The following is a 17,815-nucleotide window of genomic DNA, read 5'->3' on the forward strand; positions in this document are numbered from 1 at the left end:
ATGTATTAAATGGAGTTAAACCAAAAGCAGGTAGGCAGTTCTTTTGGGAGTGGGAAGAAAGAAGGTACTGATGAGTTCAAGTGAAGAACTATAAGACCAGTGGGCCAAGAGCTGGCACTTTTTGAGCATGATCTTTGTATTGGACACTTTTCTTTCTACAAGTAAGCATTTAGTGAGAACCAGTCATACTGCCTGGGTTTGACTCTCAGCTTTGCCATTTTCCAACTGTGTGACCTAAGATAATTTCCTTACCCTCTCTGGGCCTTCTTTCCTCATCCTTGTGGCAGGATTGTAGGGGTAGAAGGTTATCCTCATGAGACGTTTAGCACAGAAGTGGGTTTACAGGAAGCACTCAGTAACCCTTAGCGGTTCTTACCTTTTGTCTTCATAAATATGCCAAGTACGTTTTCTCTTTCTCATTTTGTGAACATCTGCTATGGGCTCGCATGGGGTTAACACAAAGCTAGTTTGGGGCAGAGCTGAGGCTTGAATTCAGACCTCTCTACCTGTGAAATAAACCCAGTGAGGAACCAGAGTGGGCCAGTGTGTGGTCTCAGGCAGGTAGATGGTGGAAGGAGTTGAGGTGGCTTTGAACAATAGGGCCACTCTCATGTCGTTTCTTCTGGGGTTGGTGTAGAAGCTTCTGTTTCACAAATGTGAGAAGAAAAACATTATTGTAAACTGAAAATTCTTTTGCCCAAGAGGAATTCTGTTTTAGGGGAAAACTACCCCTGTGATTAGAAAAACACTGAAGTGTGCCCCTTTGATTTGAAATGTGAGGCCCACTGGGCCAAGCCCATCACACTAGTTCTTAACCTATCAGACCCAGTGGCTCCTTCTTATAGGAGTCACTTTGTAAATCCCCTTTACCATCCTGAAATGAAATGAAATGTATCTGGACACATAATTCCTTCCCCCAAATTAATATAATGCCCTAATTATAATAGAAAAGAAGGGAAAAAAGTAATTCATCATAAAATAATATGTGCTTCAGTGCCTAGACACATAGGCATGGCCACACTGGGAGAAGTATTTGAAGTGGCCAAATATGTGCTCCAAACTATAATGCATAAGTTTAGATTTAAAAGAAGTAAAATACATGAACAGAAACCTCACAGAGGAAGACATAGACGTGGCCAACAAGCACATGAGAAAATGTTCCGCATCACTGGCCATCAGGGAAATACAAATCAAAACCACAACAAGATACCACTTCACACCAGTGAGAATGGGGAAAATTAACAAGGCAGGAAACCACAAATGCTGGAGAGGATGTGGAGAAAGGGGAACCCTCTTGCCCTGTTGGTGGGAATGTGAACTTGTGCAGCCACTCTGGAAAACTGTGTGGAGGTTCCTCAAAGAGTTAAAAATACATCTGCCCTATGACCCAGCAATTGCTTTGACCCAAAGATACAGATGCAGTGAAACTCCGGGACACCTGCACCCCGATATTTATAATAGCAATATAGCCAAACTGTGGAGAGGGGCCTCAGTGTCCATCGAAAGATGAATGGATAAAGATGTGGTCTATATATACACTGGAATATTCCTCAGCCATTAGAAATGACAAATACCCACCATTTGCTTCAACATTGATAGAACTGGAGGGTATTATGCTGAGTGAAGTAAGTCAACTGGAGAAGGACAAACATTATATGGTCTCATTCATTTGGGGAATATAAAAAACAGTGAAAGGGAATAAAGGGGAAAGGAGAGAAAATGAGTGGGAAATATCAGAGAGGGTGATAACATGAGAGACTCCTAACTCTGGGAAACGAACAAGGGGTAGTGGAAAGGGAGGTGGGCGGGAGGGGGATGGGGTGATTGGGTGACAGGCACTGAGGGCGGCACTTGACGGGATGAGCACTGGGTGTTATGCTATATGTTGGCAAATCGAACTCCAATAAAAATAAATAAATAAATAATAAATAAAGTAAACAGGGCAGCCCAGGTGGCTCAGCGGTTTAGCGCCACCTTCGGCCCAGGGTGTGATCTTGGAGACCCGGAATCGAGTCCCACATCAGGCTCCCTGCATGGAGCCTGCTTCTCCCTCTGCCTGTGTCTCTGCCTCTCTCTTTCTCTCTCTCTCTCTGTCTCTCATGAATAAATAAATAAAATATTTTAAAAAATAAAAAATAAAAAAAGGTAAACAACAATCAAATAAAGATTTTTGAAACTTCCTTCATAGGTTGAATTAGGAGTCAACTTAGTATATATGTCCACTTAAAACATAGAATCATCTAGAAATGTAGACAGACACAGGTGGGTTATATGGGTTACTCATGTACTTTGAGCAGCTTTGCTGTCAGTGACATATTTTTTCTGAAATGATGATACAAATCTTGGTAAAGTTCCAAATAAAACAAAATAAAATCTTCTCTAAATTTACACAGGAGTCACATTCTGGGAAACTCAGTGTATATTAAACTGTGCAAAAAGCCCCCACACATTTTGTGTTTATGTGTAAAGCTGAGCTAGGTTCCCAGTCAGATCATTATAAACAGGTTTTGCAGCTACGCGGATGTCTGAAGGATAGCTCAAAAGGCATGTAGGATTATAAATCAAAATACGAAAAGTGAAACTAGAAAATTTCTAGAAGGAAACAAAGGGGTAGGCAAAGATTACTTGGTACCATAAATTATTAACTCTAATGGAAAAATCGATGAATTTTACCATCTTGAGATTCTGTTTCATCAAATGACACTTGTAGGAACATGGAAAGACAAAGTGCAGAATGAGAGAAGATACTAGTAATCCACCTATTCATAGGAGAAGTCACATACAGAATGTGTATAAGGAGCTGCAGATCAGTAAAAGCAAACAACGCAACAGCAAACGAGGCAGATATGAGCCGACCCTTCACAGAAGAGGCTATCCAAATGGCCAGTGACCAGTGTGGTAGCAGGTGCACCCTCCAGAATGGCGACTGTGAGACGGACAGACCATATAAATGTTGGCAAGGAAGTGGGGCAACAGGGAACTCTCCTGTGTGGGTGGGAATGTCAGTTGCCACAACAATTTTGGGCAACCCTTCAGCAATAGGTACTAAGGCCGCGATATGACTCTCCTGTGATCCAGCTATTTACTCTTAGGTGTCTGCCCAGCAGAAACGGGTACATCAGTGAATCAAGAACTATGTGTAGGAACGTCCAAGGCAGCACTAGTCCTAAGAGCTCCAAACTGGAAACAAGCCCAGTGCCCAGCAAGAGCCATATGCAGCAGCATGGGGGGAATCTCACAAACATGGTGGTGAGTGGAAGAAACCAGACACAAGAATACACATGGCATGAAGCCATTTCCAGCAGGTTCAAAACAAAACAAAACAAGACAAAAAAGGTAGGGGGTGGGCAGATTCTTAGAGTGAAAAGTCAGGATGATAGTTATCCATGGTGTGGCTGCAAGGAAATCCGAGGCAGCCTTGAGGGTTCTGATAATCTGATCTTGGTCGGGCCGCTGGTTACGTGGCTGTGTTCATCTTGCGCATATGCACTGAGTGTACACTTAGATATGTGTAATCTTTTACATGCATGCCATGGTTCAATCAGTTTACCGTAAATATTGAAAAAAATTAAACCCCACTAAATGCCACTGGCTTCCCACCAATCATTGGAACAGCTAAAAATGCTACACTGATTTCCAAAATGTTTCCGAAGAACTACTGGCCCACACTGCCAGGGTAACACAAAGAAATGGGGAATCCTGTTGGTGGGCAGGTCACAGGGATCGAGGCACCTATTGGCTCACACCCAGGAAGAGTTGGGAGGAAACTATAGAAGAACCCCAGAAGCAAGGACGAGGTCTGGAGCTTGGAGGGAGTTGCACTAAAGTGACCTGAGATGCAGTCCCATATATTGGGCTGTGCAGTCTGGAGTAGCAGAGGTGCCAGCTGGTGGCGCTCTGTTGGCCATGCTCTGTGCCTGCATGGCATGGATGCTGAGAGCCAACCCCTGGAGGTGGTGGTTCGCCAGGCTAGTGAGCACAATGGGGTACAAAGTGAGAGTCTCTGGGGTCTGCATCCCCTGAGTGTCTAGGGGGTGGGCCAATACTTCCTGGGACATTTCTGAGCCCCAAGAACAAGCCATAAGTTCACTGGTCACAGTGCAAGTATCAGAGTCAGCAGATCACCAGTGACAGGATGGGAAGGAACATGGCTCTGGATCCTAGCATGTCCCAGCCAGTACCCAGGCTAGGGTCCCTTCCTTCCCATGCCAGGATGGTGTATAGAGGATGTGTGCGGCCTCTCCTACACACACTTGGTTGCAGAGGTGCCTCCTGGGCATCACTCAATCTGAACAAACACTAAGCAGATGATTAGAGCGAAGTCTTAGGCCCTCACCTCCCTGGGTGGTAAGCCTTTAGATGCTGCTGGGTTATGTGGTTACAGGGAGCAAGCAGGGATAGACTAGAGTGCACTAATGGGACTTGGAGCAACTGTTTACAACTTGCGTGGTGATGTTTGACATTTATCAGCCAGTACAAGTGTGCATTTACATGTTGGCCAAAGGTCAGCCCAACCTGAGTACTGTCCAGAAGACAAGGGGGAGGTCATCTGAAAGACATTTTAGCCAAGAGACACCCAGGCAGCGTATGCTTCTGTCTTAGAAATGATTGTATAAACCACCTGAAGTTGAACAAGAACTCAAGAAACAGAACATTCTGGCCTACAAAGCAGGCTGAGGCAGTTCACTGGGTGTCGGTTCTACATGGAGTGAAAAAGGAAGAGGCATCTCAGCCAGAAGTCAGTCCAGGAGAGATGGTCTCTCAGCTAAGATTAAGTTCAGCTGCTAGGAAAGCACTATGCCCAGAAGAGCAGTGGTTTCTACAAAATAATGCTGACTTTTCTCTAATTTAAAATGACTCTACAAGTAGTTATTCCAGGGCTGGTGTGGTTGTTTCACAGTCACTGTTGTCAAGTTCCATCACTATTTCTGCTTCCTCAGCCTTAGCCTTTGCTTTCATGCTTAGTTTGCCTCATGGCCCAAGGAGGCTGTTGGAGCCCCAGAAAGGAGGATGGAAGGAAGGGCAAAGGGATACTCCATCTCACTGTTCCCCTTTTAAGGAGTGTCCTTGACCTTGCCTAATGAAGACTTGGAGTAATTTCCAGGATATCACAGGAAGAGTGGGAGCAACAAGACCACACAAAAACAGAGACATCTTACAGGTATTCATGTCCGGAGCAAGCATTTTGCAGAGTCTATTGGAGGAAAATCCCTATAATACAATTTTCTCCATCCTCTTGCGTACAGTTTAATGATTTCTGTCTCCAGTTCCAAGAGCTTGTATGGCCCTCTTGTAAAACAAACTACTCCAACAAACTTTTATAACTATATTTTTAAAACTCCTTTGCACGTTTTATCTACTGACTTTATGGTGCTTTTTGTCTGGAAATGGCATCTAATAGAGCTAGGCTGCAGCACATAACTTGCCCATAGGTGGCATCAGCTCACACAGCTTCACATGTCCGCACGAAATGCATCTTGAGACTGAGGTTTCAGGTTATGTAAAATGAATTAGCTGCACACTTCTCTGCTTTGGGAAATTTGATACTTACTATCCTTCCAGTAAAAGGCAATAGCTGAACTGGGCTCCCTCTTGCCAAGGCTCTGATTGGTGGCGCTTCCCAGTTGACTTGCCATGTCCATGTCTCACAGAGAGATCTTTTCCCCATTACAGTTTAGCCTCTGAATTACTGCTGCCATGTCACACTCAACAGGTGTTCCCAACAGCTCTTAGGTCACATGTCAGAGAAACCTCCAAGGGCCGCAACACCCCGAGATGCAATGATTTTGCTCTTAAGACATAGGCATGATCCTCTGTTGAAAGGAGCTGGCCTCCTGCTCGGGAATGCAGTATGATTCCTTCTCAGCCAGGAGACAACTGCCTAAGCTGGATATTGCCCACCAGTGTTGTCCAAGTAGGCAAACTCCTGGCTCCTTATAAATCCTCCCTCAGAGTTATAATTTTTAACAGCAATTGCGAAACAGCTTTGGGTGAACCAAAGGAAACACATTGGACAGCACTTGAAAAACAATCTAGGCCAACATGCTGCCTTCATCCAGGACTGGGACTTAAATGAAGGTGGACTTCACCAGGAGCAATTTCTTCCCCAACCACCGCAGCTGGGCAGAGAAATGGGGCTGTAATGAGTTAGAGGGGAAGTTAACTGATAGCCTTGTTAGTGCATTTCAGAAAGCCCAAGCCTCCCCAACGTTTCCACGATCTCCCCTTCTCCCTTGCTGAGTCAGAGCTGGGCTTTGCAAAACTCCTGTCAGAAATGTGTTCTCCATGGTCCTTTCCAACTGCGCCACCCCCCCCCCACCTCATTCCCACCCACACATGCACATACACGGCCTGGGATTCCTTTTCTCCTGGCTCACGGCCTAGCGTCCATGGCTCCTTCTTCCCATTCCCCAAGCCCCACACCTAGGGATTTTCACATTCCTACCCTCTGTCTGCAGAGTTATTAGCACTCTGCTTAGTCTCCTAGACGTGCTCACAGAAGCTTCTCAACAGGCTGAGCAGAGCAAAGGCCTTCCCAAGACTGTAGACCATCCACCTAGTGAGTGTAGAATCACACCAAGTCCTGCCCACTGATCACTCATTCCACAATTAGCAGTGGGGGCTCTTCTGCGTGCCAGGCAGTGGATGGCATGGAGAACATGGATTACATTCTCTGTCCCTCTGAATCATATTGTGTGACAGCTGCTTTCATTTTGTTGTTTGAAGAATGCCTGGAAATATTATTGTTAATATTGTGTTTGTTGTTGTGATAACACCTTTTACCTTGACGCACCTCTGCAACAATTTTGCCACATGCTATGAGCTCTACTCTCCAACTTTAGTCATTTGTAAACCACCTTTACGAGTGTTGTCGTAAGCACGTACCACCTATGTTTTACTGGCTTTATAGAAGTCTTTTAAATGACTCACTTTCTTTACTTAATCATTTTTAAACTTTTTATATCACTACCATAAATGGAAAACTTGCCATAAATAGAAGGCAACCCTAAAATCAAATGCAATTTTAAAACTATGCTATGAAATTTTAGCTAAATACAGAAATTTGAGCCTGTGCCCAGTCTCTGTTAAAAAGGAGAGCACAGGATATATTATACAGGTGTTAAAGGCAGTCTAACACCATATTGACACTCCTTAGCATCATCCAGATAGGCAAATGCTCTCACTGAAGAATGTAGTACAATTTCATGACATCTCTCTATACCATCTACAATCATGTTAGTTGCCACCAGTAACTTCCATCTAAATCAGTCAGCATAGTCATGTTCTGCAGCAGTAATAGACAACCTTCAAATCTCAGCAGCCTAAAACACAAAGGTTACTTCTTGCCCATATTCACTGTGAGTTGGCAGGGCCCACACTCATTCTTGTTGCTCAGAGCTCCAGAATGATGAAGCAGCCATATTTTGCATGCTGAGGGTCACTGTGCTAGAGGGAAAAGAGAGAGGAGTATGAAGAATGCACTGGTTTTTAACACTTACACCCAACAGTGAAATCTCACCACTTCTGTTCACTACTCAAAGGCTAACTCAAGCCACATGGCCAGCCCCGACTTCACCTGAGCTGGAAGTATAATCCTACCATATCTTGGAAGGACAAAGACCTGGACCATTTGTGATCAGCCACACAGTCACCCCATGCACTGATAACATTGCCCCAAATAATTGGTCCCCAGCCTCTCTGGCATGGATTTCTATACCACCCACAACAAGCAGGCAAACCAGGCCACTTACCATGCTGTGACCATGACCGTGCTCTGCATTCTTCCTCCCCTGCCTCTACTCATGGCTCCCACTCAATAGAACACCTCTCCCTCTCTCTCATCCTACCCACCCTTCAAGATTCTACCCATTCCTGAGGCATTATCCACCCCCCCAAACTGGAAGTTGTGTATTGTGTGTGTGTGTGTGTGTGTGCCATAGGTGTGTGTTTTCCTAGGGTAACATTTTAGATTTTCAGAGCTAAAAGGGGTGGATTCCTCCATTTATAATAGAGTTTCTCAGCCCAACACTGTTGACATTTGGGCAGGATAAGCCTTTCGTGTGGAGGACTGTCCTGTCCATTGTAGTATGCTTAGCAGCATCCCTGGCCTTTGCTTAGATGCCAATGGCAACTTCTCCCTCCAACTGTGACAACAAAATATGCCACAAAACATTGGCTATCCCTTTGGAGGAAGGGTAAAATTTCCCCTAGTTGAAAACCACTGTTTTATAGGGCAACCAGGGTGAATTAATCATTGTGCTCAAAGTGACACAGTGAGTTAATGGCTGAAGGGGCTGGAGGAATCCAGGCTCTTGATCTCCCCCCCAACTCACCTTTAATCTAGGGTTCTTGGCACTGGTACGTGGGGCTCAGGCTGGGAGCATAAATGAAAGAAATAGACTGAGCTCATATTCTTTTGACATATTCGATGTGCCCATCGAACAGTTCCATAAGAAATATGCTCTCTCTCATCTAAAACACACCACACACACACACACAAACACACACGCACACAGACTTTTTGATCTGTCTTACAGTCTTTGACTTTTGATGTAGATAACAGCACAGAAGTATTTCATTTTCCTTTCCTTCTACCATAAGAAAAAGAGTAGTGTTAATCCAGTAACAACATGGCAACAATGTTACAAGAGAGACACTGGGGTGTTCTGGGGGGTTACATAAAACTGGAGCATGTATGCTCCATCCAAAAGGCCAACTATCATAGCAAGTTGTTAGGATTTTTCAAAGAGATGAAATCCAAAATATAATGAGATATCTTCTATTAGAGGCTGGAAACTATTTTTTTTAATACGTGCAAGCCCAAACTAAAGGCCACACAAAATACCAGGTTTGGCCATGAAGGTCTGCCACCTATACATTACACAAGTGCCCACATCATGTACTGGTGTGAACATGTTACAGCCATAGCTCACAACGCACCCTGAATGTCAGTCATTGGAGGGCTTTTAATACCACAGAGTCCCAATCCCCACTTCAGATGTGCTAAACAAGAAAGTCCCCCACAGTGGGCCTCTGGGACCCAAGTTTTTGAAAAGTTCCTACATAATTCTGATGCACCAGGTCCCCTGACAGCTGTAGAAAATGTTGTATTAACTCCTACCCTCCCCAGACTGTGAGCTGCTCCGGGGGTGGAGGGGACCACAGCTTATCCATTCCTGTTTTCCTAGTACCAGCATAGAACTAGCACAGACTAGGTGCTCTTTAAACATTTACTCAAACAATTACCAGAAAGGTTGAAATAGTAATTGCTTCCAGGCTTTTCTCTTGGATCTCATTTTTAAAAAAAAAATCTCTGTGGTATTTGCTTGCAACATTCTTCTATCAACTCCAAGGTTCCTTGGAAGAAAGATAGCTGTGGAGGGCAGGGAAAGGGACAGCAGGCAAGTCGTGCTATTGCCACTTTGAATAAAAGGAGAAAGTCTGTGATGAGGTTTTAGTTCCAGGAAGGACAGAGACACTTGGCTCTCACCAAGCTCTATCCTGAACGAGACTTCCTCTGGCACCCTAGAGGGCAAAGAAGTTATGGCTTCATCTTGCGTGGGCTGCTCTGGGAAGAGATGCTCTTCAGCATCATTTATTGAGTCTAGCACACTTTAAGTCCACCCACACCCAAATTCCTTTCCAGATATGCTGGGACAAAGGCACAAAGATACAGGAACAAGAATGTTTGCTGCCACGTTGCTGGAAGGAGTGAAATTGTGGACAGACCCTAAATATCCACCAGTGGACACGGCTGAAATTGACGATGGTCTATCAGTAGGACAGGAGACCAGCCCTATTCGTCTCCATCAGGGCAACTCACTCAAGCCCTCTACAGTCCTCTGTACCATTTGCATTTACCTGGTCACTATTTATTTTTGGTCTCAAACTCCAGATTATAATTTTCCCAGAAAGAAGCACTGTGCACACTGTAAGGAAAAAAAAAAACTAAGATGAAAATAGAGAGGGAGGCAAACCATAAGAGATGCTTAATCCTAGGAAACAAACTGAGGGTTGCTGAAGGGGAGGTGGGTGGGGGGATGGGGTCACTGGGTGATGGGCATTAAGGAGGGCACATGATATCATGAGCACTGGGTGTTACATGCAACTGATGGATCACTAAATCCTACTCCTGAAACTAATAACACACAGTATGTTAACTAAACTGAATTTATTTTTTAAGGTTTTATTTAAAAGATTTTGTTTATTTATTCATGAGAAACAGAAACACAGAGAGAGAGAGAGAGAGAGAGAGAGAGAGAGGCAGAGACACAGGCAGAGGGAGAAGCAGGCTCCATGCAAGGAACCTGAACCTGATATGGGACTTGATCCCCGGACTCTAGGATCATGCCCTGGGCCGAAGGCAGGCACTAAACTGCTGAGCCACCCAGGGATCCCCTAAACTGAATTTAAATAAATAATTTTTTTAAAGAATAGATACACAGCTACAAATATTGAAAAAAAAAAAAAAAAAGCCCACAGTGCAGTGCTAAGGAGCAGAGAAGTTCCAGAATGGTATGTGTGTCACAGAGTTCCGGCAGCAAGCAGAAGGCAAACTGAAGAGCATGCAAGGGTGTGAAAAGGGGTGTCATGAGAAAACTGGTATGGTGCTAGGGCAAGGGTAAGAGAACCAACAGGCGTTGTGAAGCACTTGGCCTCAGGATACAAGGGAATGCCGAAGGTTACTGGACTCCAGAGATAGCTGCACTGTGGAAGAAAAGTCCAACATCACCTGTGGGCTCAGGGAGTCTGGCCACTTCGAGAACCACAGGGAAGTTAAGGCAGAAGCAGAAGGGGAGGAGGGAGTAAATACCTCAGCCTCTCCTCCCCTGACCCTTCTATGTCTAGGCCACCCCACTCAGAAACCAGAGCTTGTGAGGACCAAGGTGCTGTTGTCTGTAGGGATTGGCCTCCCAGACACAGAGCAGGGCAGAGAAAAATGAAGAATAGTTGCAGGGCCAGGGGAGGAGAGGCAAATGGAGAAAAGCCTCCAGAAATGTGGTTTGATCCCATTTGTGTGTATGTATATGACATCTTTTCACATGCATAAAAACATCTGAGCACACACGGCAAACCACCCATCAGTGGCTTGATCTGGGAGTGGAATTGGGGGTGGTGAAGATACTAGAAAGGAGAGGTTGACTTCCTGCCCTTTTGCATTCTGGGAATCTTTGACAAGGAACAGGAGGCATCCTTAGAATTAAAAATGTCATCACCGACTCTGTGGTCCTGGACCCCAGATGAGAAAAAGAGAGTCTTTCCTGACCCTGTAGAGCAGGTGGGGTCCCTCTGAGGCACTTGCCAGAGCTGGGCCGGGGCACTGTAGGGACAAAGGTACGGAATCTGGAAATCAGAGAGAGCACCAGGAACAGCCGGCAGGACACTGAGGCTATGAGGTCAAGGCAGGGTCTGAAGCTAGGTAGGCCAATCAGGACACAATCTGAAGGGCCTTGAATGCTCTTTCCTGTTTGGAGGGTCCCGTGCTTCCAGGGCCTACTTCCAGCTCTGCCATTTGACTGTGGATCCTTGGACAATTTACATAACTTCTCTGAGCCTCGGTTCCCCATCAGGAAGAATAGACCTGTCCTGATCTCACGGGGTTGCAGGATTCAATGAGATATCTGTATGATACCTAAATACCCCTTGATTAATCATGGTATTATTGTTATTATTGTTAACACAGGTCTCACTCACAGTGGATGCTAACTCGTGGCCCATCCCTCAGCTGTGACCACAGGGCAAGCAAGGTAAAGGCCCCAGGGTCCTCCCATCGGAGGAGTCAACCTTATACATTCTGTGGTCACACAGCGTTCCCCCCACCATGGCCAGCTGTCTGACTGCCTGTAAACAGATGAGCAGGTGGGGTGGCCAGTGAGACAGTGCAGATGGCACTGAGCAAATCCAGCTGCACTTTTGGGAAAACAAGTCAGAAGTGATGGGGGCCCCGGTGGACATCTATGTGACAGACAGCATATGCAGGGAGGCCTCCGAAGGAAATTATGAGATGTACCAGACCATGATGTGCCTCGCCAAGAACTATCTCCACCCTCGACCTCCATGACCCATATCCACAGAGAATTGCAGACTGTCGGAGGTCACCCTGGCAGGGCTCACCGCAGAGACTATGTACGCCCTCAGGGGTCCAGTATCTCAAAGAGCACTGTCTTCTCGGCCCCCTTCCTTGAGTCCCTGTCTGGCTTCTAGCTCCTTCCCACTCCATTCACCTATGTACACCTCCCTTCCGAGGTCCCTGGAACAGACACATGCCCAGGAATATGGGATTGCCTGAACACAGCTGCCCACATTGGACCAACCATGGCCGAGTGTCCTGGGGCACCTTTGGGCAGAAAGTCCGACTCTGGCTTGGGCAGGAGTCGGGAGAGGACCCACCTTCACAGCCACGTGCCATGGTCCCTCCTCCAAGCTCCCTGCCTCTGCTGCCTCTGAACTTGTTTCTTGAACCAGGCAAGCTCTGTGAAGATGGCCATGCCTTTGTATTCCCCTCTCCTTTTTACCCAGCTGACTTCTTCCCATCTGCCAAGGGCTCATGCAGACATTGCATGCTCTGAAAGCCTGTCTACTCCTTGACAGCGTTAATAAGTTCCTCCTTTGTGCCCTCACAGCACTTGGCACATACTGTGCCTGGTCTATAGCACCATCATCTTCTTCTGCCATGTTTGAAACTATCCATAGCTCCACCATATACACATGGGTGCATGCGTGTGCAGGCAAATGTACGTGTGTGCACATGCACACGAACACACACAAACTTTCTTCACTTTCTATTCTAAGGGTGATTCCAGAACTTTATCCAAAGAGGTGGGTGCTCTTGGTTTTCACTATGAATTGGCAAAGCTATTCAAAGGAGACGAGGGTTTACACTAATACTGCGCCAATAGAGACACTCATATTAATACCATTCATTTTACCACTATTACTAGTATTAAGAACAAAGATTTACATCGGGGAAGGGGCACTGTGCTTCTTATGTTGTGAGGATTATCTCTAATCCTAGGAATAATCACATTGGGTAGCTATCCTTAGGTTGGAGGTAAGAAACCACCAGCCCAGAGGTGAAAGGGAACTTTCTCAGGCCCCAGCTAGAAAGTGGCTGACCCAGCTCTCAAATCCAGGTGTGACTCCAGGGAGGGCATCCCCTTCCAAGCCCTCTGCTCTCAAGCTTCCTTTCTAAGTGGCAGGTGGCCTTCTCACTCCTGTCATGCCCACACCGTAGCTGCGCAGCCTGCATGATATCAGTACTCCTCACCTTGTGTGATAGAGCCGTGCCGTCTCTGGGGATGCTGTGTCCCGCTGCCAGAAGCTTTCACCGTGAATATGCCTGGCAATGTCACAGTGTGTTCTGAGTCTTTCTCAGCAACCAGTCGGGCCCACACTGATCACTTCTCCCCTTCCTCCTGCACCCAGTAGGTGTGACTGCTGAAAGCCATCACTGGAACCTGAAATCTGGAACAGTAACTCAGAAGTCCAGCTGCCTGAGTCAAAGGCTAGCTCTACCACTTGCTCCCCTTGTCACCTTGGGCAAGTGTGTTCTGCCTCAGAGCCTCATGTCTTTCCTCTATCAATACAATGACCTACCTTCTAGGGCTGCTATAATGAAAAAAGGAGATGGTCAGTACAAAGAGCTTAGCACAGGCCTTCTTCCAAGGGAAGTACTCATTCAGTGCTAACTTAAAGTACTAAAAAAGTGTTTATGTGCCAGGCAGTTTCTACAGTAGGCTGGAGGTGGGAGGTCCTGATCACAAATAGATCCCTTTGACATGGCGTGTTGGTGTTGGCATGGAGAGCATTGTAGAATGGCATTCACCCATTGACGCTTAAATTGAGGCTCTCCAGAAGAGATGCACCAACTGACTGGAAGGGACTGTACACACCACTTCACGTTTGTTATGCCCTGTCATAGGTTTCCCTGAAATTGATTCTCACGTCAATTTATTTTGTCTCTCCCAACTGGACGTTTTGAAGGCTTCTCAACTGTAAGGTGTTCCCGTGTTATCCATGTGCTTTCTCACATCCCACTTTCAGGTCTCACACTGCATCACTGATTGCTGGACTCCCCTAAAATCTGGGTTTTTCCTTAATATTTAGAAGAGGAAGAAAGAAGAAGAGAAGAAGCCTTTAAGAAACAATTGTCTCAATGCCAATGTCTCACCTGCATTTGATTGGCACTGTAGCTCCTTGAGGTAACCACGCTATCACTTCCATTCTACAGAGAAGAAAACTCAGGATCAGATAGGAAATTTACCCAAGTTGACATATTTAGAGATAACATGACAGAAATCTGTTCCCAGGGTCATCTTAGACCTAGGCCTCCTCTGAATGCCAAAAGCACCATTTTCAAGCCATTAATTAAATTTAAAAAGAACCTCAGGTCATGTTACAGAAGGGAACCAGGTCAGGTCGAAGTGGCTTCTGCAGCCATTTTCATCTAAGCCAGTCCCTTGTCATCTCTGTGATCATCCTCAGTGGCAATAATCAATCAACACATTAAAGTGGAGCCCTTTTCCCTGAGCTGAATGGTCATTGTGTCTGCCTTCCTAAGTTCCACTCAAGAAGCTGGGATCCATGGCCTCCCTTTATTTCTCCCCCTTCAACTGCCTTCTGGCCTGGATGGAGTGCCTTAGTGCTGGAAATCATACTACGTTTCTTGGCAGCATTTCCACGTCAGCCTTCCCAAGGCCCTTCTCACCCACCACCTGCCAAATCAGGGACATGCATCCAAAGGGATAGATGACCGGTCAGCCCCACCAGACCCGAGTCAATATTACTCACCACCCGAGACCTAATTTAGAACCCCCTTTCCCACTGCCATGTATCTTGGCACTGACATTTGTGGCTATCTTTCTGGCATGGGGACTTCTGCCAAGATTATTTTAATGCTGACACTTCTGTCTATTCTGGGAGGATATCTCTGGAGAGAGGCAGCCAGTGCCCATGTCTCAAGACCTCTGGAATGTAATATTGAATCGTCCATGGTACCTTGGCTTTCTGGGTGGGAATCTATATTATGTACTCTACAGAGACCTGGAAAGATTTTTTTTTTCCTCCTCTCACATGTTAGAGGAACCTAAATGTTCCCAGCCTCCGATGACCCACATTTGTAACCAATCTTTCAAAACAAACCACAAAAAGGAATGGAGTGTCCATGCATGCTGCATTGTGAATGAACCTCAAAACACTATGCACAGTGGAAGAAGCCAGACTCAAATGGCCACATATGGTATGATTCCATTTGACTGAAACAGAATGGGCAAATCCATAGAGACAGGAAAGCAGACTGGAGTTTACCAGGGGCTGAGGGGCAGGGGAATGCAAGTGACTGCTTAAAGGACAAGGGGTTTTCTTTAGAAGTGATGACAATGTTTTGAAATTAGATAGAGGTACTAGTTGCACAACACGGCAAATGTACCAAAGGCTGCTGAACTGTGTATTTTAAAATTGTTAATTTTATGGGGATGCCTAGGTGGCTCAGTGGTTGAGCCTCTACCTTCGGCTCAGGTCGTGATTCCAGGGTCCTGGGATCGAGTCTCACATGGGGCTCCCCTCAGGGAGCCTGCTTCTCCCTCTACCTTTGTCTCTGCCTCTCTCTGTGTATCTTTCATGAAAAAAATAAAATCTTTCTTAAAATAGTTAATATTATGCATATGAATTTCACTTCAATTTTTAAAAATATCCAAATCATTGCAAAAAGTTTGATGTGGCTGGCAGTGCCCCATACATGCATTGGGATACAAAATGAATACAGTAAGAAATCAGGACAAAAGAAAAATGGGAGTAGAAAAGAAAATGAATCCCGGGTGTGGCTGGCATACAAACTGCAAGCCTTGAGCTGTCATTTGATTATATGAAGTGGCTGTGAATTCAACTGGAGCTTCCCAGCAGCTGAAGCAAAACGGAAGGCACCCGAGTTCTTCCAAAATTTGCAGAGTGAAGAATGGAATGTGTCAGAGGTATGCAGAAAATGCTCTACTGAAGGCTGGAAGAATCTTCTCCCACGAATCCCTAAAGGAGACAATGTTAGAGACGGGCTCTCACTGACAGGTTTTCCCAAGGTGCCCCTCTGCCTGGCCATGCAAGGCTCAAACACCAGCTGTTTACTGTAAGAAGCAGGTTTGGCAAACCTCCCAGTCTGTCCCTCCCAGGCCCACAAAGAAAACGACTCCATTCAGTAAACTATGGGACCCATGGACCCCTAAAATAAACCAGAAGAAATGTGTTGTCTAAGTTCACCTAATATTTGCTGGGCATCTACTGCTGTGCCCAAGCAGGCTTAGGCCCCAGTCACACAACGGTCAGCAAAGCAAACCTCATGAAACTTGTCCTCTAGAATGGGAGACAGACATTATTTTTTTTAAATCACATAAATGTATCTTTACTAACAGTGTTTAGGATGAAGAAAAAACAGAGGAAAGATATAAACAGGTAACAGTGGAGGAACTGGTCATGGCATTTAGGGGAAGGTTTCTCTTGAGGTGGTGACGTTTGAGATAAGCTCTGGAGAAGAGTTCAACCAGAAAAGAGAAGGGAAGGCTTCCAGACAGAGGAAAGAAGATTGCAAAGGCCCTGAGATGAGAGGGAGGAGCCCAGAGGGTACTGGGAAGTGAGGGAGAATCAGTGTCACTGAGACAGGGTGTGACAGAGAGAGGAAAGGGAGAAGGTGAAGAGAGATGGACAGAGGCCAGATCACCGCAGTCTGAGGAGGAAGACAGGAATGTGCAGGTCTGGTTGCACTGCTGCCCATGCTGGGGTGTGGAGGGCCATGGAAAGATGGCCATTAGGGTGGGGAAGGAAGCTGGTTTTGAGGACTGAGGGATATCAGGGTATTGTTGCACCCACTGGTCCCTAGATGCAGGAAGCAAGAGTCCAGAATGAACAGGCCCTTGTCCTACTGATAATATTGGGCTGGAGAGTTCTTCCTCTCATTTGGAAAGTCTTTCCTGGCTAGATCTCTATATATCACTGGTATGTGTACCCAAAATGCTGTTAATTCTTTTTTAATGTTTACCTCTAGTTCTGCAAGATCTTTCCTCACATCCCTGGAAGTCTGGAGAATCTGTTGGCTTCCACAGTAACCATTCATTGAGTTTGTTACATGGTAGACCCTTAGGACATTACAACTCCCACATGAGATAGGCATGATTAGCTACATTTTACAGATGAGAAATTGGAGACAGAGAAATTGGAGTGTTTGCTTGTGGTGACTCAGGTAGAAAGTGGAAAATCCAGATCTGACCCAGGTCTTCCTGATGCTTCAAACTGCTGCCTTTTGAACCACAGTTCACTGACTGTCTAGTGACCCCTGAGGCCACCCATGGTATGCTTTCAAAGGCCCTCAGTCTTAAAGCTCATCTACACCTCCAACCAGCTGGTAGACCTTGAGAAAGGCACCAGCTTACGCTTTCCTTTTAAGATAAAGGAGTTGTCTGACTTAGGGTTTCTAAAATGCATTCCTCAACAATTTAGTCCTTCAAGGTTCTCCATGACAAAGAGTTCCCATGATCAAATCCACTGAAAAAGCTTTGCATACTCAATCTCCCTCTTGGTGATTCACTATATAGGTAGGGCTTTGAAAAATCTCCTACAGTCTACCTATGTCCACACCTATTGGAGCATGGAATCCTTTTGGTGTATAATTCCTAAGATCACCCTAGGAAACTGGTGATCCAAAGCACACAATGTCCAAAGAACAGACTTGAACACTCAAGCACTGATTGTACATATCATTCTGGGCTCTGGAAAAAATGTAAATGGTCAAGATAGCTCCTGCTCTCAAAGAAATCCTACTCTGGTGGGTGGC

At 45.7% G+C, this 17,815-nt stretch overlaps 1 long non-coding RNA gene across 7 annotated transcripts in view; it reads right to left on the reverse strand.

Annotated features, from left to right (window-relative positions):
* Positions 1 to 6,344: 6,344 nt before the first annotated feature.
* LOC144312600 (uncharacterized) overlaps positions 6,345 to 17,815 on the reverse strand; it is a 157,534-nt gene continuing 146,063 nt past the window's right edge. For 6 of the 7 annotated variants that reach the window (XR_013378101.1, XR_013378102.1, XR_013378104.1 and 3 more), the window contains 3 exons: positions 14,171 to 14,224; positions 13,268 to 13,464; positions 6,345 to 9,929 (listed from right to left, as the gene is read on the reverse strand). This is a non-coding gene — a long non-coding RNA (uncharacterized LOC144312600). The remainder of the gene's footprint in view (positions 9,930 to 13,267; positions 13,465 to 14,170; positions 14,225 to 17,815) is intronic. The other variant, XR_013378099.1, reaches the window with a different exon arrangement.

The sequence above is a fragment of the Canis aureus genome, chromosome 4, assembly GCF_053574225.1.
Source record: "Canis aureus isolate CA01 chromosome 4, VMU_Caureus_v.1.0, whole genome shotgun sequence".
Taxonomy (NCBI): Eukaryota; Metazoa; Chordata; class Mammalia; order Carnivora; family Canidae; genus Canis; species Canis aureus.